General features: G+C 36.0%; 1 long non-coding RNA gene across 1 annotated transcript; it reads right to left on the bottom strand.

Annotated features, from left to right (window-relative positions):
• Window positions 1-7,194: 7,194 nt before the first annotated feature.
• On the bottom strand, window positions 7,195-15,931 carry LOC112132746 (uncharacterized). Its single transcript, XR_002914472.2, has 2 exons — window positions 15,563-15,931; window positions 7,195-7,839 (listed from the first exon to the last, which is right to left on the bottom strand). It is a non-coding gene; the product is annotated as an uncharacterized LOC112132746 (long non-coding RNA).
• Window positions 15,932-22,657: the final 6,726 nt, after the last annotated feature.

Raw genomic sequence — 22,657 nt, 5'->3', positions numbered from 1 at the left:
GATTTCCTGGGTATATAATTTTATTTTCTGCAATTATTTGTACTCTTGGTACTTTCCTCCAATTTCTTAATGTGTTTTTCAGAACTTCCAGAACATCGTTGTTTGTTCTGAGCTTTAATAAGACTGACTCAATATTTCAGCATTAATTGTGATTTTTGGCTGCCAGTAGTTGTATATCTTTACAATATTAGAAAAAGGTACTCCTAGTGCTAATTTTTGCATATAGACTTTGTTCTTATATACCCCATGCCATCAGCTGACTGCAGCAGACAATTTTGTTTTCTTTGAGGCTCAAATTTTAATCTAGTTTTGACACTGCTAACTCTCTTCTGAGGGGCCAAGTTGGTTTTATAGTCCTTGAGCTCAGTACATGTGTTACCAAGCTGTCAAAGGAATAATTGAAAACCAAGTGTTGGCTATGGTAACTATTCACCTAGATGCACCTCCTGATTTCAAGGCAACTTAGAATCATGGGTGAACATTGTTTTGTTTTTTAATCACAAACTGAGATCTTTACAGTGGAAACTTATAAACCTATAACTTAATCTAATCAGAAATATCTATTTTATGGTGCTTCATTCACACACACATACACATACACACATGCGCATGCATACAAAATACCTCACAGATGCTAAATGCAAATAAATACTTTTAAAAATCCACATTTGCCCTGGAGAAGTTTAGGCTAATGGGGCTTTCTAGGCTCAGAACACTAACGTGCAAGTCACAGACAGGTTTTTACTGCGCATATCCACATGACAGATACTGAGCTTCTGTACTTTCCTTACATGTTATTTTGATCAATTCAGTTAGATGTTCTTTTCTCCTCTGAAACTGTTTTCTTCTTTGTCTGCGTCACAGTGCCTGTTATGGTAATCATTTCAAGGAATGCCAGAACATTCTCACATTCACTAGAGGAAACAATTTTTTATCCCTTATCATTTAAATTACAAAAGTTTTTCTAATATCGGATCTATTTTTACAGCTATCTCATTCATTTACTCACCAAATAATATTGATAAGTGATAAGATAATAGAAACAATAGATAAGAATATGTCATAGTTCATGCACTCAAGGTGCTGATAGTCTGAAAGGGGAAATGTTTAAACACAATAATTCAGGTCAGTGTGGTGGTATATGCTATGATTTGTTATTATGGGAATATAGAGAATGGTCATCTAAATCAGACTCTAAGTAAATTCAGTAACAGTAACAGTGAATATTTGTTCCCCCTTTCTTTCACTATAATAGGATTTTTTGTTAAATATATGACCACTCAGCTATAGACTATGTTTCATCTAGTCATAGATATATGACTAAGTATAGCCAACAGAATGTGAAGGGAGGGGAAGGAAGTGGTGCGTACCACTTCTGAATCACAACCCCCTTCCTTTCCTTTCTTTCTCCACGTGGCTTCCTAGAATGTGAGTGCTGTGAGGAGTCATCTTGAGCCATACAAAAGAAAGCAATGTCCTAGGAATAATGGAGCAATAAGAGATTAGCTCAAAAGAGATTAGCTTTCTGACAACCTTATAAAACAGGATCATCCTCCTTCAGGCTACTAATGTGAAAGAGAAATACATGTCCATTTCATTTAAACCACTGTTAATGTGGGTCTCTATTATAATTGCTATATCTCTATCCAAGCGAATGCAGCAAGCTTTCCCCAATCTTTACTCTTTTCAGTATATTTTAACCATATACTTATGTTTAAAAGTTTCTTTATATTATCTTTGATCTGGTTCTCTTAATTCCTCTCAAATATTTCACCAGTTTTCTGTAAGACTCTTCTTCCTATTTTTGATGCTAAAGTAGAATTTCCCTAAAGTTTTTTCCTTGACTTTCTTCTGTTTTTACTTTTTTCTCTTAGAACCCCGATGGTTTTAAATATCCCTTCTTGAAACTGATTCCAAAACCTATTGCTATCCTAAAGTCCAGGCCTGTGCTATGGGCTCCAGTTCCAGGTTCTTAACAGCCTGTAATAAATTTCTACTTTGATGTCTTGCTGCCATTTCACATTCAGCAAGTTTAAATTTAAATTAATGTTCCTCTCCAAATCAAACTCCCTTCTCGAGTTTGCTATTTATGTTCATGACATAATTATTCTCCTAGTCATTTAAATTTAAACCTTAGAATTGTCTTTAGTTTCTTCTCTATTACCTGTCAACAAAATTTAAAATGGTGGACTACCTGCATCACTGCGTTTTTTAGTTCTGATCACCCACAATCCTCTCCATAAAGATGGAGATACTGATTTCAGTACCTAAAACACCTTTAATTCCTTTTTGCAAAATCCCGATCAGAGTAGCTGGTTTTAGGTCACCTCTGTGAAAAACCCCAGTCTAGGTAGCTCAGAAAGAATTCTTCCAACTCCATTAACTTCTCTTACACAGACTGCAAACCTGTAGAACTGACTCGGCTTCTCCCGTATCACTCACTACTAATTCTTTGCTCTTGTATTTTCTTTCACATAATTTCTGGTTATACGGCTCTCATGTGTACATACTGCTTAAAGTATTTGCCCATTTCTTTTTTGAAGATTATTATTTACACCCTTCTATTGATCTCTAAATGTATTGTTACTTTTTCTCAGTTTCTGCCTTTCTGAAATACAATTGTTACAAAATGGTTAGATATACTCTGAACAATTCAAGGGTTGGTTACTGGTTATTTTGCTATTAGTTTACTGAGTGTGGAGTTTTTCAAGCATCTTATGATAAGGGCATAAACTTGAGTTCAACTCTTGAGTCAGAACTTGCAGTACAACCATATACTAGCTTTCTTATCCCTTACCTGTAACCCTAACACTAAGCCCCAGTAGATCTTTTGTCAAAATGATTCCTTCCCACCTGTACCTCTTTGTAAATACCCCCATTGCCACCATCTTGGTTTAGGCAGTCATTATCGTGTCTTAGATCTTTGCGTTGTCCCTTCGGCCCCATGTTTCTAGTTGCTCCTGTCTACTCCCTACAGCTTTGTTTTGAGAAACAGTTGGCTTCATGTCACTTTTTCCTCATGAAACCCCAATAATTCTCATTTTTTTATAATGTACAATCAAGACTAAAGTTTCTTTGTTAGCTTTTTGATCACTTCACCTTCAATAATTCCCCCTTACATATCATCGTCTCTAAGATCACTTCTTCTCCAAAATACCTAGAAATGCCTATGTCTTTTGCCTTCTAGTCAAAGCCTGTTTTTGAGGCATAACACTTCTGTTAAGCTTTTTCAGATCATTGAGACTCATAGTGATTACTCCCTACATGAGATTTGATAGTGTAAGTTCCTTTCTAGCCAGAAAAATCTCGATTAGATCTTATATTCTCAAGGTACATCCTTCCCTGCTTGTCTCAACAAAACTCTACAGATGGTACTCCATTGTACTGCTTAGTGTGGTGGTGTAGTTAGGATCAGGCTAAATTTTTTCTCTTTGTGGATGATCTGATTGTTTTTTCAAAATTTGTGAGTCCTTCTCTTGAAAGTTTGAAATTCTAATAGGACTGGCCTAGATATATTATGCTTTTCAGTTAGTTTATGTCAAAATTTATGATGTAAACTTTGAATTTTTAGACCAAAGTTGTTTTTTTTTTTTTTTTTTTGAGCAAGAAAGTTCCTTGTGTGCAGTCTAGATGTGACTCAGTCATCACAGGAATCCTCCATTCTTGCCTCACAATAGCCTTGAGGCAGGATCTGAGCACAATGTATTGTCTCTTAACACTAAGTACATCATTAAGTACCAGTGAATGAGCAATATCAATTTTACCAACATTTCAACGGGGAGATAGAGGAAAATGGTTGTATTGGGAGACAGATCATTTTGCTCCCCAAATACCTGTTTGAGATCTCTTTGCCTGTCTTTCTCAGCTATGTTATTTTCCTGTTTTACTGTTTCCAGCCTTTCCTTTCTCCCATGTTTTCTAATCCCCATGTCTTTTTCTATCCCTTTCCTTGAACAGAGGAATTTAGCTCTTCCTGAGATTATTATCCAACAAATCCAGAATACTTAATAACCATACTTCTTATTAACTGTCAGGGGTTTCTAAATAACAATTTTTCCTGACATATTTTTTCAATTACGTTGAAGATTTTTCATTATTGTATGAATATTGCTTCTGCTCTTGCTTTATTTTCTTTTTCAGTAACTGTTGATATTTACAGGTTGATTTTCTAGTTCTGTCATTTGTCTTTTCTTTTTTGGTCTTTATTGCCTTTCTCTTCCAAGATGAAAAACATTTCTTGAATTTAATCTTAACTTTAAGTTTTTGTAGTGTTCAATCTGTTATTCATGATCTTTGTTCATAATCATTAATTTATTCATTGAGCATATCTATTATGTTGGGGTTGGTCATCAACATCAGGGTCTCAAAGTAGCATTCCAGTATCTCAGTATCGTTGCTCAAAAGCTCTTTAGACTGAAGCTTTGAGTTAAGGGATGTCAGGGATGGGGGAATATCATTAAAGATTCCTTTAACTTTTATCTTGAACATACCACATTCTCTCAATGGAGAGTCGTGTGTATCTTCATCAATCAGTTCTGTTTGTATGTATCTAACAGAAATTCTTCCAACTTTCAGGCATGTAGATAGCTTTCACCTTTATTTTACAAAGTTGATTCATGATTTGTGTATTCCATTTTTTTTTTCAGTTGGAATTTGACATGGGAAAAGGCAATTCTTTGGTAATACCACCATTAATCCCTGAAGTATTGAAATTCTTTTGTTCGTATGTGAAGTACAAAGGAACCATGTCATTGATATGGTTTATAAAAAAGTAAACAAAATTTTCTAGTTCATAGTATAGCTCTATTATTCTAATATCTTCAGAAACTGATTTTATTGACTAATTGTTATCAGGAAAAAAGCAAACAAGCTTTAACTGTATTAAGTGATTGATTTTGTCATATAATTCTCACATCTAAATGGGCAATCCAAAAGAATCCCAGCCAAGGCCCATTATGAAGCTACTTGACAATATTTTTCTTCCTAACTTACCTTTGTGGGTCCATCAGAATGTAGCTCAATTTAAAAGTAGGTAATGCAGAGGGCGTTTTACTTTCTTTAAATGAATGGAATGATAATGGGTTCATTGATAACAGGTAAAAAATAGCAGAATGTTTTTGCTTGCAAGTAATAGAAAATATAACAACATACTTTATTAAATAAGGTAATATACTGGCTTATGAAACTCAGGATCTAATTTGATTTGATGGAATGGCTTGATCCAGAGGACCATAATGTCATCAGGTCTCCAGATCCATTTCTCTAATTCTTTTGATTCTGTCCTCCTCCTTGTGTCAGTATTACCCTCAGGGTGGGTTCATTCATGATAATAAGAATCAACATCATGGTTTCAAGTCTCACAGTCACACTCCACAGTTTCAAAAGGAATTTGAAAACAGCACATTAGTTCCAGAAATGCAAGAAAAATTTTGAGGTTCACTCTAATCAAACTGGCTTGGGTCACATGCCTGCTCCTGAGCAATTATTATGGCCTGGCAAATGGATGGTGCTAATTGACCAGACTGAGTCATATGAGTTGGAAGTGGCAAAATAAGGATCCTTAGAACTACATGAATCCCTAAATAGGATACCCAGGACTGTTGGAAAAGGAAGACTCAACATCTACTATCCTTCCCAAAATGGTTTCTTCTATATATGGCACAAAACTTGGAGATTTTAATCAGAAACTGAAGAAATTTCAAATATATATATATATTTGAACTATATATGTGTGTGTATATATATTAATTTTTATTTATTTTTTATTTTTTTGAGACAGAGTCTCACTCTGTCACCCAGGCTGGAGTGCAGTGGCGTGAGCTTGGCTCACTGCAGCCCCCGCCTCGGGTTCAAGCTATTCTCGTGCCTCAGCCTCCGGAGTAGCTGGGACTACAGGCACCCACCACCACGCCCAGTTAATTTTTATATTTTTAGTAAAGATGATGTTCTCCATGTTGGTCAGGCTGCTCTCAAACTCCTGACCTCAGGTGATCCGCCTGCCTCGGCCTCGCACAGTGCTGGGATTATAGGAGTGAGCAACCACACCCAGCCCAAAAAATATTTTTAAAAGAAAATTGTTAATGCTTACTATAATGACTTCTAAAGTTTCAGTATGCTCCTGTTGAAGTTTGTCTAAAATCAGTTATGCCTATACATTTCCACAGATGAATAAGAACTGTTTGTCCCTCATACTTATTCTCTAAAATATCTGGAATCCTGTTTTGTCCACAAGACACAATATTGGCACTTAAGGCACTAATGTGGGAATTTAGCCATGAATTTTCAAAACCAGTTTGTGAATCTTATGTTTTAAAGAAACTTTTTGGTGAACAAACTAATTCGTTATTACTATAGGTTGTCTACCTTCTCTATCTGTTTTAAAATTAGGTTCCCAGAAAGCTATATAGCTGGATATTATTATCTCAACAGTTTGGAGAAATAATTTCATGGAGTACAGATTTAGTATTAGGTATGCTTTTAATTTTATAGAAGGACTTGGTTTACAAAAGTATGTATTAATTCACCCAGTATTTCTCATTTATATACATATGCCACAAATTCTTCTTTAACATTGGTGCCAACAAAACTTTGTTTCTGAAAAATGATTAGTATGGCTTATTATATCAAACAATAAAAAGATTGTATAGAAATGAACTTTTTTTTTTTTTTTTTTGAGACGGAGTCTCACTCTGTCCCTCAGGCTGGAGTGCAGTGGTGCGATCTCGGCTCACTGCAAGCTCAGCCTCCCGGGTTCACGCCATTCTCTCGCCTTAGCCTCCCGAGTAGCTGGGACTACAGGCGCCCACCACCACGCCCAGCTAATTTTTTGTATTTTTAGTAGAGACGGGGTTTCACCATGTTAGCCAGGATGGTCCCGATCTCCTGACCTCGTGATCCGCCCGCCTCGGTCTCCCAAAGTGCTGGGATTACAGGCGTGAGCCACCGCGCCTGGCAGAAATGAACATTTCTAATGCTGTCATTATATATTCAAGTTTTTTCTTTTCATTTTAGCTGGTAGGAAATCCAGAGTAAATATAGTGTTCCCAATTTTGTTAATTTGTTTAAAGTGGTATAGTAACATCTGTCACTGTCCTACATTTTAGTAACTTACCTGGTTTCTAACTGCACATTTGTGACGTTTCTTAAGTTCTTTTTGAAAATAAGAGAAATAGAAGGAAGTCTTATGTACATATATACACGAAAAACATTTTATTGCCCTTTCAATTGAAGTTGTTTATTACTTTAAACCACTTCAAGAGCTTATCGATAGATTCTAAGGTTCCCAGCAGGTCTTCCCTCCATGCTGTTTTTTTTTGAACTGTGTAGTCAGCAATGCCCAGATTTGGTAATTGTAGTTATCAAATGAATTAGATTGAAGCTTTACAAAGCATAGCAGCTACTCAAGTTAAAGCTTCAGAGTGAAGACAGATCATGTTGATGCTAAAACCCAATACCCCTTGTTCATTAAAGCATTTGGAACCGGAATAGTCTTGTTCCTTGCTTAAAATCCAGTGTTGAGAAAAGACAAATGATTCAAAATGTTGCAGTGCTCTTAGACTGTTGGTGGTTTTTAAAAAATATTTTCCTAGTAACTTGATTTTTGCCTGCAAAGAAATTAACAGATACAATACTAGTTCACTCCTCGCGCAAGCCTGTCTAGTAGATATTGAGGTGAGAAGCTTAAAAAAAAAAAAAAAAAAGATGTATTTACAAAATGGGTGAGTGTAGTGTCTGTGACCAGCTGGAGAGTGCACAAGTCTTCAAAGCGAACCCCAAAATTCCTTTTCTGGCTTGGCTGACATTCTTCTTTTATGATGATTAGTGCCAGTTTCTATCATGCTGTATCAAATAAACAAAACAAATAAGCAGAAAATGACAATAATAACAACAGAAGGAGTAACGCCTGGTGACATCTAGCTACTACCTTTTCATTTGTCTTAGCAATTTGAAATTACACATGCATAGATTTTTCTATTTAAAAACTGAAGCATTGTAAGCATGGTGAAAATTGTTTTTTTTTTTTTAACAACTTGCATTAGTTTCCTTTTGCTGCCATATCAAATTAACAAAAACTTAGTGGCTTAAACATTAAAAATTTATTATCTTACAGTTCTGGAGATCAAAAGGCTGAAACAGCTCTCACTCGGGTAAAACTAGGGTGTTAGCTGCATTCCTTTCGGAGACTTCAGCACCAAATCCATTTCCTTGCTTTTTCTAGTTTTTAGGAGCTGCCCACATTTCTTAACTTCCTTCCTCCATACTCCATCTTTGAAGCCAGCGACATTGAGCCAAATCCTTCTCATGTTGCTATCTGTCTCATCCTCCCTCTTGTACTTCCCTCTTCTGCTTTAAAGGACCCTTGTAAATATATTGAGCAGACCAGATAATCTAGATTAATCTATCTCAAAGTCAGCTGATTAGCAACCTTAATTCCACCTGCAATCTTTATTCCCCTTTGCCACGTAACTTAACATATTCATAGATTCCAGGGATTAGAATGTGGACATTTTTTGAGGGGAAGATTATTTTTCCTATCTTTAAATTCTTATTCAATACCTCCCTCTTGAAATAAATTGTTATCCCTTTGGTATATCCCTTCCAGATCTTTTTCTTTGCACTGACCAAAATGCATTCATAGAGATCTGTAATTTTGCACTTTTTTTGTATTTGTCTGCATCTTGCTTTGATTTCACAATATGTCTTAGAAAAGATATATTTGAACTCATACTTACTCATCTATGATTCATTTTAACTGCTGTATAATATAACATATTTACTTATATTTTTCTCTCATTTTTGAAGAATACTATAAGGTTGGGAACTAACATGATATGGGATACCACCTTTATCTTATTTAATATCTCTTCATTTACATACATGGTTCTGCTTCAGGATGATCTGTTGTTTACTGATTTATTTGTTCTTATACAACTACTGTATTATATTAATTTCTTTAGTTTTAGAACTTGTCAATGGCTAACTGGTATAGACAGATATCTCTCTTATTTGTATTAAAAATGATTATGACTTTTCTTGTTCATTTTGAATTTTAAAAATTTTGTCAAAAACCAAAAACTCTTATGGTATTTTGATTGGACTGGATTGAATTTATAAATTAATCCTGGGAATACTGATATCCTTCCAAAGGAATCTTTCTGTCTACCAATATATTTCCACTTATCAAATAATTCTTTACATATTTCAGTACATCTTTTCAGTTTTGTTCATAAATATTTTGTCCTTTTCCTGTTAGGTTTATCTACTTTGTGGTTTCTGTTTCTATTGTGAATAGGTTTGTCTGTTGATTCTCTTGTATTTCCTAGGTTAACTCTTAATATCGCTTGTAAAAATTCACAGTTTTATCCCTTCCTTTTCAATATGTATACTTTTTCAACTTCTTTATTTATTTATTCACTCCTTCCTGTTCCAGATCTTATTGCATTAGCTGGAGATTCTATTACAATGTTGAACAGTTGAATTGTGTCATCTTGGTTTTATTCCTGGCTTTAATGCAATGCCTTTAGAATTTCAGTGTAAAAAAAGGTTTGCTAAAGTTTCTGATGGTTACCCTATATAAAGTTAAGAAGTTTGCTTTCCATTCATAGTTTACTGAAAGTTTTAAAATATGCTTTGGGTGTTTGATTTCTATCAACTGCTTTTTGAAATATATATATATATATTTCAAAAACCTAATATAGAATGACTTAATTTATAACAAATAGAAAATTATATAACAACTTAAATATGTAATTTAAGTTGATTTAAGTTGTTACATAATTTTATTTTTCAGTTTTTTAATATATTACATGGTAAGTTTTGTAATGCTTAATTATCTTTGTATTTCTGGGATAAATCCTACCTGCCTATTCCTTATGATTCTTTTACTGACTGCATTCAATTTGTTAACATTTGGTCTCAAGTTTGCATCTACTTTTATGATATTTGTCTTTCCTTATGCTGACTTTCATCTAGTTTGGTAGCAGAATTATACTAATCTCAGAAATGAGTTGAGGGTTTAATATCATATCTTTCAGTTAATTATTTTTACCTTTTCTAGTCTTTTGTCAACTGAATGAACTTTCTGAGAACTATTTTTCCCTCTGGTTTAAAAAGTTTTTAATTTCATATTACCTTTTAACTTCAAACAGACATGCTTGAATTTATATTTTCTACTAATGTTTAGAGTTAACAAATATGTATATCCTTTTTATAAACTACTTAATAAAGTATACAAGCATAGTTTCTGTCTGCCCACCACCAAATCAACAAGATATCTGTGTCTGTCTTCAAACATTCTTCCTTCCTCCTATTATGAGGAATAAACTGCCAGTACTCCTGTCCAGAGCCCAAACTGCCCACTACTAGAACCTGACAAAGTCCAGGTACTTTATTTCTGCAATTGTCCTCCTTGCCTCCTACATTATCAGGGTTGATCTTTTTTAGATCATTACTATACTGTTATATCTCCCATCTTAAAAAAAATCCTTCAGCCCTCACCCTACTTCTGCCTCATTTCTTTGCAGCCTTTTACAAAACACTCCTTGAAAGAGTTGTCCATACTTGCCATCTTATTTTCTTCTCCCCAATCTGGCATTTGTTCCCACATTCTACCAAAATTGCTCTTGTCAGAATCACCAGGGCTCATCACCAATGATCCCTACATATCCAAATACAAAGATCAGTTTTTAGTCTTCATTTTGTTTAACCTGTCATCAGTACTTGACACAATTGGCAGTTGTTCCTTTTTGAAACCCATTATTCACCTGCCTTACGTGATGTCACTAACCTTTTGTTTTATTTCTATCTATTGACTGCTTTTTCAAAATATTCTTTTGCTGAATTCTTTTTATCCTCCCAACTCCTAAATATCAGAGTGCCTCATCTTTGTCCTATGGCCTCTTCTCTAACCACAGTCATTGCTTAAGAGATGCCATAAAAGCCCCATAGTGTTAATTGTTATCTATGTTCTGACAATATCCAAGTATATCTCCAACCCAGATCTACCCCTTTATCTCAGACTCACAATTCTAGTTGCTTACCTTCCAGTTGCTTACCTATCTAATTGGATATATATATATATATATATATATATATATATATATATATATGAAATTGGATGTCTAATGAGCATCTCAAGCTTAACGTAGCCAAAGGTAGAAGTGTAGTACTATAATTTTAGAGATGATAATACTGACATCAATAGACATTTCATAACTTGGTAAAAATCCTTATCATGGAGCCATTATTTAAGTCTACTTCCTTCTAACTGAAAGACTTTTATCTTTTCATTAAACTATGTTTGGTGTACTTTAATAAGGTTAAGTAGTTTAGAAAAAGGATATACATATTTGTTGACTCTAAGCATTATATTCCATTATAACCCCATGGATTGTAAATTTTATAACTAAATATATCCATGATGATTTTGTGGGATATCATGGTTCTACAGGAGGTAGGGGAGGCAGTGGTGAGGAATGACCTCTCCTACCTCTTATGACCAGAGATAAAGAGGTATGTGCGTACAGTTTGCATGCACTTACATTCTGCCTTGTGTGGGGTGCTGTCCCTTCCAAAACTCTTGTTGAAATTTAATTGCCATTATACCAGCATTAAGAGGTGGGCCTTTTAGGAAATGATTAAGCCATGGGGGTTTTGCCTGCTTGGGTGGGTTTAATGCCATTACAAAAGGGGCAAGCTTGACCTCCTATTGCTTCTTTGCCTTTCTGCCTTCCACTACGTGGGAATGAAGCTTTTCTCTCCTTCAGAGGACACAGCAATTGAGGCACCATCTTGAAATCAGAATTGCCAAACCTGTCTGTACCTTAATATTGGACTTCACAGCTTCCGGAACTGTGAGCCTACAGATTACGATTTATAAATTGCCCAGTCTGTGGTATTCTGTTAATATATCTTTTCCAATAACATGGACATGTCAGTCACCTCTCATGTACATATCTATATAGATATATAGATATAGATATATATACACACACGTATATATAGATATATATACACACATGTGTATATATATAGATATATACACACACGTATATATATAGATATATATACACACACGTATATATATAGATATATATACACACACATATATAGATATATATACACACACGTATATATAGATAGATAGATATACACATACGTGTGTGTGTAGAGATATGTATACACACACGTGTGTGTGTAGAGATATGTATACACACACACGTGTGTCTGTAGGTATGTATACACACGTGTGTCTGTAGATATGTGTACACACACACGTGTGTCTGTAGATATGTATACACACGTGTATCTGTAGATATGTATACACACACAGGTGTGTCTGTAGATATGTATACACACACGTATATACACGTGTGTACATATATATGCTTGTGTGTGTGTGCAGTTTTGGGGTTTCTGCCAAAATTTGAACATGTATATAGTGTTTAGATTTTTTCACACAGGAGACTTTCATTTGAGCGTATTGTTTCACTAGTTAAGGAGCATCTACTTATCCTCAGTAAAGTACTACTACTAACTACCTGTATTGCAGCAATAGGCCCAGCTCCCTTTGAGTGTTAAAGGGTCGAGAAACATCCATTAGCCAAGAGGGAGACAAAAGATCTCAGGGTTGATGAAATACTCCTATTCCATAAAGACAGGCTAAACTCAGCAGAACCATTTTAGCAACTATGCATTTAAATGAAAACCACATCTCTACTGACTTTGATATAGTTTATTCTTTTTGAGTTAGTAATGTTCTACAAAGTCATCACAAACAATTGAATTAGCAAATAGTGAACTATTGCTCATAGGGAAAATGTAAGGTTAAGTTCCTGTGAGCCTCTGGTCATAATATTTTTGCCAACTGGAATGCCATTTGCATTATATAGATTTGTTTGCCAGAGTCCTTGTAAAGCAAGCCAGTCTAATCAGCGTTGAAAAACTGCTTTTCTACATAACCCTCTACTTGTATCATATTTAGCAGTTATTTTAAAAATTCTTCTGCACCTTCATGATCTGCAGAACCTGCCTTATCTGAAAGCTTAGCCTTTTTTTGACTTTGTATTGCCTTTTAAAACATGTGAGCCAGCCAACCTAGCTAAGAAGGGTTAAGCACTTTCCTGACTCTGGGTAATATGATCATAAATTTCTTTGGCTTTCAGACTCACAACAGTGTTGTCCACTTTGTTTTTTAAAAATAGGTTGTCATCTCATGAATCCACAAATTTAATTAGTTTTCCTCTTTTTCATAATTTCATCATTCACTGTAGATATTACTTTAACACTTCCAGAGTGGTTTCATAAACAGATCAGCAAATTTTCTATTTCTTTTTGTAGATGTCCTGTGTTGCTGATTCATTATCACTGAATTCATGGCCAACAGTCCTATAACTTATGCCTGAACGAAGCTTTTGTCTGACACATCTATTTTCTCCATAAGGCACATCACAGCCTTCTTTCTCTTAGAAACATTAGACAGCAATCTAATACTATGCTTGGGGACTATTGTAAATAGCAAAGTCACCAGCAAAAATCACAACAATGTGAAAAGTGTGGCACTAAATAAACCACAAAAAAGGACACTTGTTTACAGTATGAGAGCTGAAACAGGAAAACAGAGGGTTTCTTTGTTCTGCTTCAGCTGGGCATATGAATGTCAGTTGACTCCAATTTTTTGCTATTCTCTGCATGTGCATGAATAACCATGAACACATCTTTGAGTATTGGTTTGGTGGTTACAAATACATTTTAACAGGTTGGTGAATCTGTAACCATGGAATCTGTGAATAATGAGTGCAGGTCATGGCAAGGAAGTAATCTATGTTCTTTTCATGCCAATGTGATTACTGAATAGACCCCTTTACCATAGACTCCAATTGTTCTTTGTATATAAAATGTTCTTAGAGGATTGTTATGCAAGGTAGCAAAGGTCAAGTTTTCATCACTTGGTACACATTAAGGAAAAGGCTTTATTAAAAAACTTAGGACGTGGGAACCAGTATGAAGGGGAGTACAGACCCCTATCCTCTCATCATCTTACAGAAAAGCAATTTGGGGCAAAGGGCCATATGTAGGAGGGTTATATTCAAGAGACGAGGCCCCTGAAAGCAATCTTATGAGTTGGGAGTGGGGTCATAGAGGGACAAACTATTTGGGTGCCAAACAGTCTGAGTATAGATGGCAGCTATTTTCAGATTTCTGTGAAATTCAGCTGCCCAGCATCTGGAGAACTTGAAGACTGTGGGAAGTTTCAGACCCTTCTGCTTGGGGAAAAGAGTCACAAGTCTGAGGATCTGAGTTCAGGTGTAGCCTTTCCCACTGAGAGAATGCAGGAATCTGAGATCCAAACAATGCAGAGTGAGCTTCTGTAGTTAATTTAAGTCATATTTTCTCATTGCACCATTATGGTAGTTGAATTGTTTGTGTTAATTTGATTTCCAGATTGGAAGAAGTTCAATATTTATTTTTTAATGTAATTTTAAAACTATATTGTCCATCTTGTCTTAATTTTTTTTTTCTGGAGACCAGGTTAAATTGATCTCTGGCAACCTGAGCAGAGAATATTGATATGTACTAGTGTATATTTGAAACTGCTATAAAGTACAGCATTATCTATGTTATCTATGTGTGTTACATATTGGTTATATAAATCATATAACTTCCTTTAAAAATTATACAAATTATTCTACCCTTTCCAAAAGGTACTTCTCTATTCAACTTGGACAATGAGCTAAAGAAATCCTCAATTAAAAAGCAACCTAACCTATCTAATTTTGTCGTGTTATAAGTTTCTACCACTTTTACTTTCTTTAGCCTTAAATTTAAAGGTTTAAATTTTAATAGTTTAAAAATTTCAAAGAAATAACCTTTTTTTTTAATTTGTAAATCTCTTTAAAATTATTTTATTAGAGATGGTGAGAAGATTGACCAGGACCCATTCTCAGCCAGAGCCATAGATTCTATACACTCCAAAGGAAGATTCCAAAATATTCCCTAGATGATTTTTCCCAAAATCTTCAGCTTTGAAGAACATTTATAAGATAATCATTGTTAAACATAGAATGTCGTGCAATGATTTTCTTGTATTACCCATTTTTATTACTCTTTAATCTGGTTAACTTTCTAAAAACAAACTTAAGCCAAACACACAAAAATAAGGATTTAAAATATAAGTCAATTTATAACAACAGATCAATTACAATGGTCCATAAAAATGAAAAAATATATAACTTAAACAATTCTTATAAGCATAGCCCAAATTCTAATCTCTGTTTGTTTTACAAAGAGGTTTCAGAAACATTTAGTTATTGTTTTACAAATGGAAATGCTGTGTTTCCATTTAGGAGGAATGAAATCCTAAATATTAATTTGAATCCAGTTGACTTTCATTCTTCTGTAAACTCACAGAATCTCAAAGGCTAGAGCTTGTTATCTGTAAGGACAGAGATTTAAGCCACACACATTAAAAAAATTTTTAAAAAGTTCAAAATTGTCTTCTAACTAGCACTGCACTTACAATTTCAAAACTTTTCTTCTTTAAAACACTTTATTTGCAACTAACCTTTTTTAAGGTTGTTCCTTTGGAGAGGATCAATAAAAGCACAGCATTTCTCCACTCTCACCTCTTAAAACCTTTGATTTCCTACCAATTTCCCTTGTTGCTCAGTCTTTTTATTGTTGACAGTTCTCAGAGGTTTCTGTTATGTTCCTCTGAAGGCATGTCCCTTGTCAAAGAGGCATGCTACTTTCTGAGGTGTCTTTTATTTTTCTTTAGCTGTCCCTTCATTTTTGATATCCTTGATTAGGGCAGCCCAATGATCCAGGTGCAAGGCCTGGGTAATCTGCTAGACATTGTGATAATCATCTTGACTCATGCTGGGGTCACAATGGTACCCACAGAAGCAGCCATGACATAGGGACAGCATAGCTATTTGCCAGTTGTCATAGCTAATATACTACTATTTACAGCCGCTCTCCTTGGGGACTAGGAAAAGAAAGGGAAAACTCTTTCCTTCTTTTGTCATTGAAAATGGCATGACATGGCATGGCATGGCTACCATTTCTGGCTTCTCTGTCATTTCCAGTACCAAAATGGCCTGAGCAGAGTTTACTATGATGATCTGCTAGTTCTCTGCAAGTTTTCTTCTCTCTCTTGGTCTTTTTAGACTCTTATCACCTTGACCACACCTTGCTTGTGGACCCTTTTTGGTCGTGGACCTTGGGCATCTTTATCTTTTTCCGCACTTCTGAAGATAACTCCAGTTCTATTCATTCATGAGGATATCCCCAGATTTTTTTAGGGCTGTGAAAGTTTCTCTCTATTTTGGATCTGTCTCTGTAATAAAGCAAATGTTTGCTGGTTTAAATGTTGCGTCTCCTTCCAACACCCCATCATGGGCATTAGTCTATCCCTGCTTTTTTTTATGCCAGGCACTGTTCTAGTTTCTCTGCATTTCCCTTAGTGCAGGTCAAGTTGTGTTGCTAGTGTCTCTGCAGAAACAACCTTGCACCTTGCCTATGTGCCAATTTTTTGACCTCTTGAGAAATTTAAGTGGTGGGTTCCAGTCCCCAACCCAACTTAGGTCACAAGGGGAATGGACTTCCACCATTTCCAGTTGTGGTAAGAAAAGAAATTATGTAAAATGCTTAAGCAACACTCTGGTTTAAATATTATTTTTCCTGGCAGTGGGACTAATGAGTAGAGTAGGTGAGATATCATGGTGATGAATAAATACCTGGTAATTAGTAAATACCTGACTTAGTATTCTCATCAACAAATGTACATGGAGAAATAACAGGTATGCACTGTTCCCCAAAAATATCTTGAATATGCAGACCAAAGTGAGCCCTTTTATTATATATAATCCAATATTCATCCTTTAGGATCTCATTGTTGTTTTTGGTACAAACCTCTTTCAAATCTCTCCAGACCTTTGTTAAAAGGTGAAGATAACTAGATCACATATAGCTCCAACTCTGATTACCAATTCATTTGCAAGTGGTTTTTCCCGTTATGATGCCCGTGACATGGTGGAGGAGTCTGTTACCAAGGAGACTGACTGTGGACCTTGAGAATTTCAGCCCTATCTGCACCATGAGGTCCGACAGTGTTCTCAGGGCACGTCAGGATACCTGGCAATATGTTTATAAATAGTCTTCAGCTTCTTTTTTTTTTTGAGATGGAGTCTCACTCTGTCATCAAGGCTGGAGTGCAGTGGCACAGTCTTGGCTCACTGCAACCTCTGCTTCCCGGGTTCAACTATTCTCTTGCCTCAGCCTCCTGAGTAGCTGGGATTACAGGTACCCACCACCACGCCCAGCTGATTTTTGTATTTTTAGTAGAGATGGGGTTTCACCATGTTGGCCAGGCTGGTCTCGAACTCCTGATCTCATGTGATCTGCCCACCTTGGCCTCCCAAAGTGCTAGGATTACAGGCATGAGCCACGTCGCCCAGCCTCAGCTTCTCCCTTTAAAATCTTTTTTGATGTGTTCCTCTAAGATGTTGCTGATATATACATGTTCCTTTGAATTCACTGACTTTCCACATTCCATCTCTTCTAATTCTGAAACTTTTTATTCTTCCATGCCATGGATTTCCTGTAATTCTCCTGATCAGTATTGCCCATTTAATATAATCAATGTGGTAAGTACTTTGGTAGAAATGTGACAAAATAGCTATATGGAATTGGAAAGAGGAATTATGGATTCCATAAATGAAGAGAGGGATCCTGAAGGATTTCCTAGATGACCTCACATTTGAAAAACATTTGAAAAATGCATACAATGGAAGACTAAGAAGAGCACTATGGGAACAGCATGCACAAGGAGTTGGGGGAAATGAGGAATACTACAGTGTAGCTGAAGTAAGGACAGGTTGGAGGAGGGATGTCAGGGCAGATAGCTAAGGGCCATGAACCCACGCTAAAGACTATGAACTTCATATGGGGTCTGGCAAGCAGTTGAGTAATTAGTGAAATATATGTATGAGAAACAAAATCCTAGCAGAAAGAGGTAAAAACAGATAGGAAAAGAGGAGAAACTAGAGGCAGGGAGACTAGTTAGGAGATCCTCATTCCTCAGAGAAGTGAGTCTGCTTCCTTTCCTCCATGACTGCTCCCTCCCGGTGCTGTAAAGCAGTTCTGGCCTCCCGAAACAGAGCTCTGAGGGAAGGAGGGATGTTCGTGGCTTTAAATATGTGCCCTGAGTAGGGGTCTGGCACTAGAGTGGCTTCCATCGTGTGAGCTTACAGCTGTAACCTTATTGAGAGTATAGCACCTAGCATATCATAGGTGCTCAAAAATACCTGTAGAATGAATGAATGGGGGGGAAAAAAACTTTTCCTGGCATTATCACACTCACAAAGTAAGAAGTCCCCTTTTACATACCCCCTTGGGATAAAATATATAAAAAAGATTCTCCTAAAATCTAGGACAATTTTTTTTCCACTCAGTCACATTTCCTTGAAAATTGATTCTGCACCCTGCCATGGAGGCCACCTGGGGATTAGAAATAGTATGGGCTTCAGAGCCAGGCTGACTCAGGTGCACATCCTTACTTAGTAATTGCGGGAACTTGAATAATTTTGTAACTTTCTGATCCTCCATTTCCTCATCTCTATGCTAACAATGAGGAAAGGGTTGCAGTGAGGAAAGAGATGTCTGTAAAATGCTTATGCCAAAATGTGGCTGCAGTTTAGCCAGATGCACACAGAAGTACATGTGCAGGAGCTCTGAGATCCAGTCAGAGAGAGAGCTGCAGAATTATATAGCAGGGTAGCCATTGCGCCCCTCCATTCCTCCTCTACTCCAGTCTTGGACCACCCCTACTTAGGCTGCATCTGAGGCCAATGCATGTACTAAGTCAGAATCAGACATAACTCATCCCATGTAGCAGATATAAATTTCAATCCAAAAAAAAGAAGAAAACCTCGTTGTACAAGAAATACGAACTTTATATTTCCATGTGAATTACATTTTTTCAATATGAGACTCAGTTTAATGTAAAGATAGAAAAAATTTCAGAAAATGTAACATTCCACCTCACCAGCTGCCTTTATCTGCGGATGATATAAGTTGCTGGAGACTTACATAGAGCCAAATCATTGGGAGAGTGCATCTAGTTTTGTATAGTGACAGTTGCCCACATCAGCATTTGATCAAATGATCACATTCCCCTTTGGGCTTAGTGGTAACAGTTGGGTCCTTCTTTATACCCACCCCAACATCTGACTGTCCGGGCCATTTCTGTACTGCTCTGTGAACAAAGGAAACATTTTGTACCCCTGAGCCCTGTAGTGTCACACAGATCTCAAAGAGGAGACCATCTGAGGACTGCCTACCTGCCCTGCACAGCCATCTCTTCTGCTTGTACATCGTGGGGAAGGAGAGAACACTTGAGGTGAGTCTGTGTCCCAATTACCAGGGATAGTATAGAGAAGCAGCAACACTCCAGGGTTCTCTCCTTCCCCTCAATGTACAAGCAGAAGAGATGGCTGTGCAGGGTAGATACTTGCCTGTACCTGGAAGTTTAGGCAGGATCTCCTCCCTCTAACCTCTCTAATTGTGGCAACACTTCCTGTCTATTTTAATCATTTAACTTTACTAGGTTTCTTATGGATTGTTTTTTCATAATAATTCTTTCGTTTTGTCCTCTGAGTCGAAAGTTTTGAAATTCAAAAGCCAGAAATAAGACTACTGTTCTCTTCTTTCCTTTTTCTTGAGCCAGTGAATAAGTTTGTTGCTGAATTGTGGGTGGAGGGAGGGAATCAAGAAATATGTGTAAATGCAAGGGGAAACAATTTATTTAGTCTTAGCCACTTCATTTTTACATTTTCTCTGGTTAAACCATCCCACTTCATTTTTTTCATATTTCACTTTCTCTTGCCCTTTGACACTGCTACACATTGCTTGAAATAATTTTCTCTTCATTCCCAATAGCATCCTTCTGAAATTGACCATGTTAAAGTAAGAAACAAGAACCTCATCTACTGGGCTGTTCAGCATATCATGAAAATAGTTTAGTATTAAATTGACCAGTCATTTGTTATTAACGTACATATATACTTCTCTATGGACTGTGTTTTAAACGACTGTAAAACTCACTCTGTAATCGTTAGATTTGGGGCATTGTTAGGACAAGAATTTAAGTGCTTTCTTTTGTCCAGTTGCTGTATAATATTGCATTTCTTTGTCTAAAATCCAAGTCCAATTAGGAAAACCAGATAAATGCCAGTATGATTTTTTAAGGGTTTCAAATTTTTGTGTCTCTTCATAAAACAGAATTTTTAGCAAACTTTATTGTAATAATTTTGTTTATAAGCATTTTTATAAATGTATCTCACAGAAATGTTTGATAGTTTGTTGAGAAAAGTGTAGTAATATATTTTAAAATCTGGTTTTGTAAATGAATAATTCAAGTAAAATGGGAAATAGGAAAAGAGCTTGGGAAAGGAATAAGTACAGCTTTTGGTCTTTTTATTAGACTATCATAATCAGGTGATTCCTTTATCAGAGTGGGATGTCTATGTCTGAAATAAACCTGGGCCTCCATTGGAATACTTGGAATGTAAATCTTAAACACTCATTTTTGAAGATAGTCAGTCAAATGTTCTTTCAATTTGATGTCCAGTTGATTCATAAATTTACTCATGATTTATGATGAGTCATGTCAAAAGGCAGTAATGTCATTGAACTTGAATTTGATATTTTGGCCTGTGATCATAGACTAAGTTGATTTTTTTCTAATACATAATTTATCCTAAAGATTTACTTCATGCAGAGATTCGTACATATTCCAACAGCTCTAACTCTTTTCATAAAGAACCTAACAAAGCAGGTTAGTGAGGCAAATTACAGGGCTCTTATCAGGTGAATAAACTTATAAGATAGACCATTTGTGCACAGAGATGTGCGTAGATTCATCTTTTATAATCAACTGATAAAAAGTCATCCTGTTGATGTAAGGACTGATCTAATAGGACACATAAGCCTTCCTGTAGCTAACCCCTTCTCAGTACTGACACAACCTGAGAGTCAGAAGATAATGTAAATGGAGACAGCCTTAAATATCATTTAGTCTAACTGCCTTGTTTCACAGGCACAGAAATTAAGGGGTTTCACAGTGTGCCAGTGGACACACAGTGATTAAACCTGACTAAGTCAGGTTGGGGTTCCTGACTTCCTGCCTCCAAGCCTCTGACCCAATGCAGCATTTTCATTTCCTGCTTCTTTGTATGATTAGGACAGATTCATCTCAGTTTAATCATCTCATTCATGAAAAGTACAGAAGAAAGAGCTATGAAATTGTTTTACCCTTTTAATTTTACTTCAGTTAAAACTTCCCTTATGATTAGGGTTACAAATTTTTAAAAAAATATTCCAGACACTTTACATTATAGAACAAAAGGACAGTTGAAAATGCATTACTCTTTTTCTCCATACTTTATGCATTCATTTTGTATAAATAAAACTGCATTCTAACCATCTATAAATGTTTTTTCTACTAGCTGTGAGATATTTGAGATCAGTTATTATGTTTCATTCAGGCATTATATTCCTAAAGCCCTAGTACAATTCATGGCACAATACATTTTTGGTGAATGAATGCTAGATTACCGTTTTCCTGGAGGTAGTAGCCTTGTTTTCTATTTGTATCATTTGTACACATTAGCACTCAGTATACATTTGTAATGAATAATAGAATGAGTGAGTAAATACACATTCATAGAGGATCTCTTTGGACTTTCTTAACTAGAAACAATGGTGATTTTTTTTTTTTTTTTTTACTTTTTTTTAATACTCTAAGTTCTAGGGTACATGTGCACAACGTGCAGGTTTGTTATGTATACATGCGCCATGTTGGTGTGCTGCACCCATTAACTTGTCATTTACATTAGGTATATCTCTTAATGCTATCCCCCCTCCCCCCACCCCATGTCAGGCCCTGGTGTGTGATGTTCCCCTTCCTGTGTCCAAGTGTTCTCATTGTTCAATTCCAACCTATGAGTGAGAACATGCGGTGTTTGGTTTTTTGTCCTTGTGATAGTTTTCTAAGAATGATGGTTTCCAGCTTCATCCATGTCCCTGCAAAGGACATGAACTCATCCTTTTTTATGGCTGCACAGTATTCCATGGTGTATATGTGCCACATTTTCTTAATCTGGTCTATCATTGATGGACATTTGGATTGGTTCCAAGCCTTTGCTATTGTGAATAGTGCCACAATAAACATATGTGTGCATGTGTCTTTATAGCAGCATGATTTATAATCCTTTGGGTATATACCCAGTAATGGGATGGCTGGGTCAAATGGTATTTCTGTTTCTAGATCCCTGAAGAATGGCCACACTGTCTTCCATAGTGGTTGAACTAGTTTACAGTCCCACCAACAGTGTAAAAGTGTTCCTATTTCTCCACATCCTCTCCAGCACCTATTGTTTCCTGACTTTTTAATGATCACCATTCTAACTGGTGTGAGATGGTATCTCATTGTGGTTTTGATTTGCATTTCTCTGATGGCCAGTGATGATAAGCATTTTTTCTTGTGTCTGCTGGTTGCATAAATGTCTTCTTTTGAGAAGTGTCTGTTCATATCCTTCACCCACTTTTTGATGGGGTTGTTTGTTTTTTCTTGTAAATTTGTTTGAGTTCTTTGTAG

Source organism: Pongo abelii, chromosome 2 (genome assembly GCF_028885655.2).
Source record: "Pongo abelii isolate AG06213 chromosome 2, NHGRI_mPonAbe1-v2.0_pri, whole genome shotgun sequence".
Lineage (NCBI taxonomy): Eukaryota > Metazoa > Chordata > Mammalia > Primates > Hominidae > Pongo > Pongo abelii.
The sequence above is the reverse complement of the archived record's forward strand: the minus strand, read 5'-3'. Positions and strand labels throughout refer to the sequence as shown.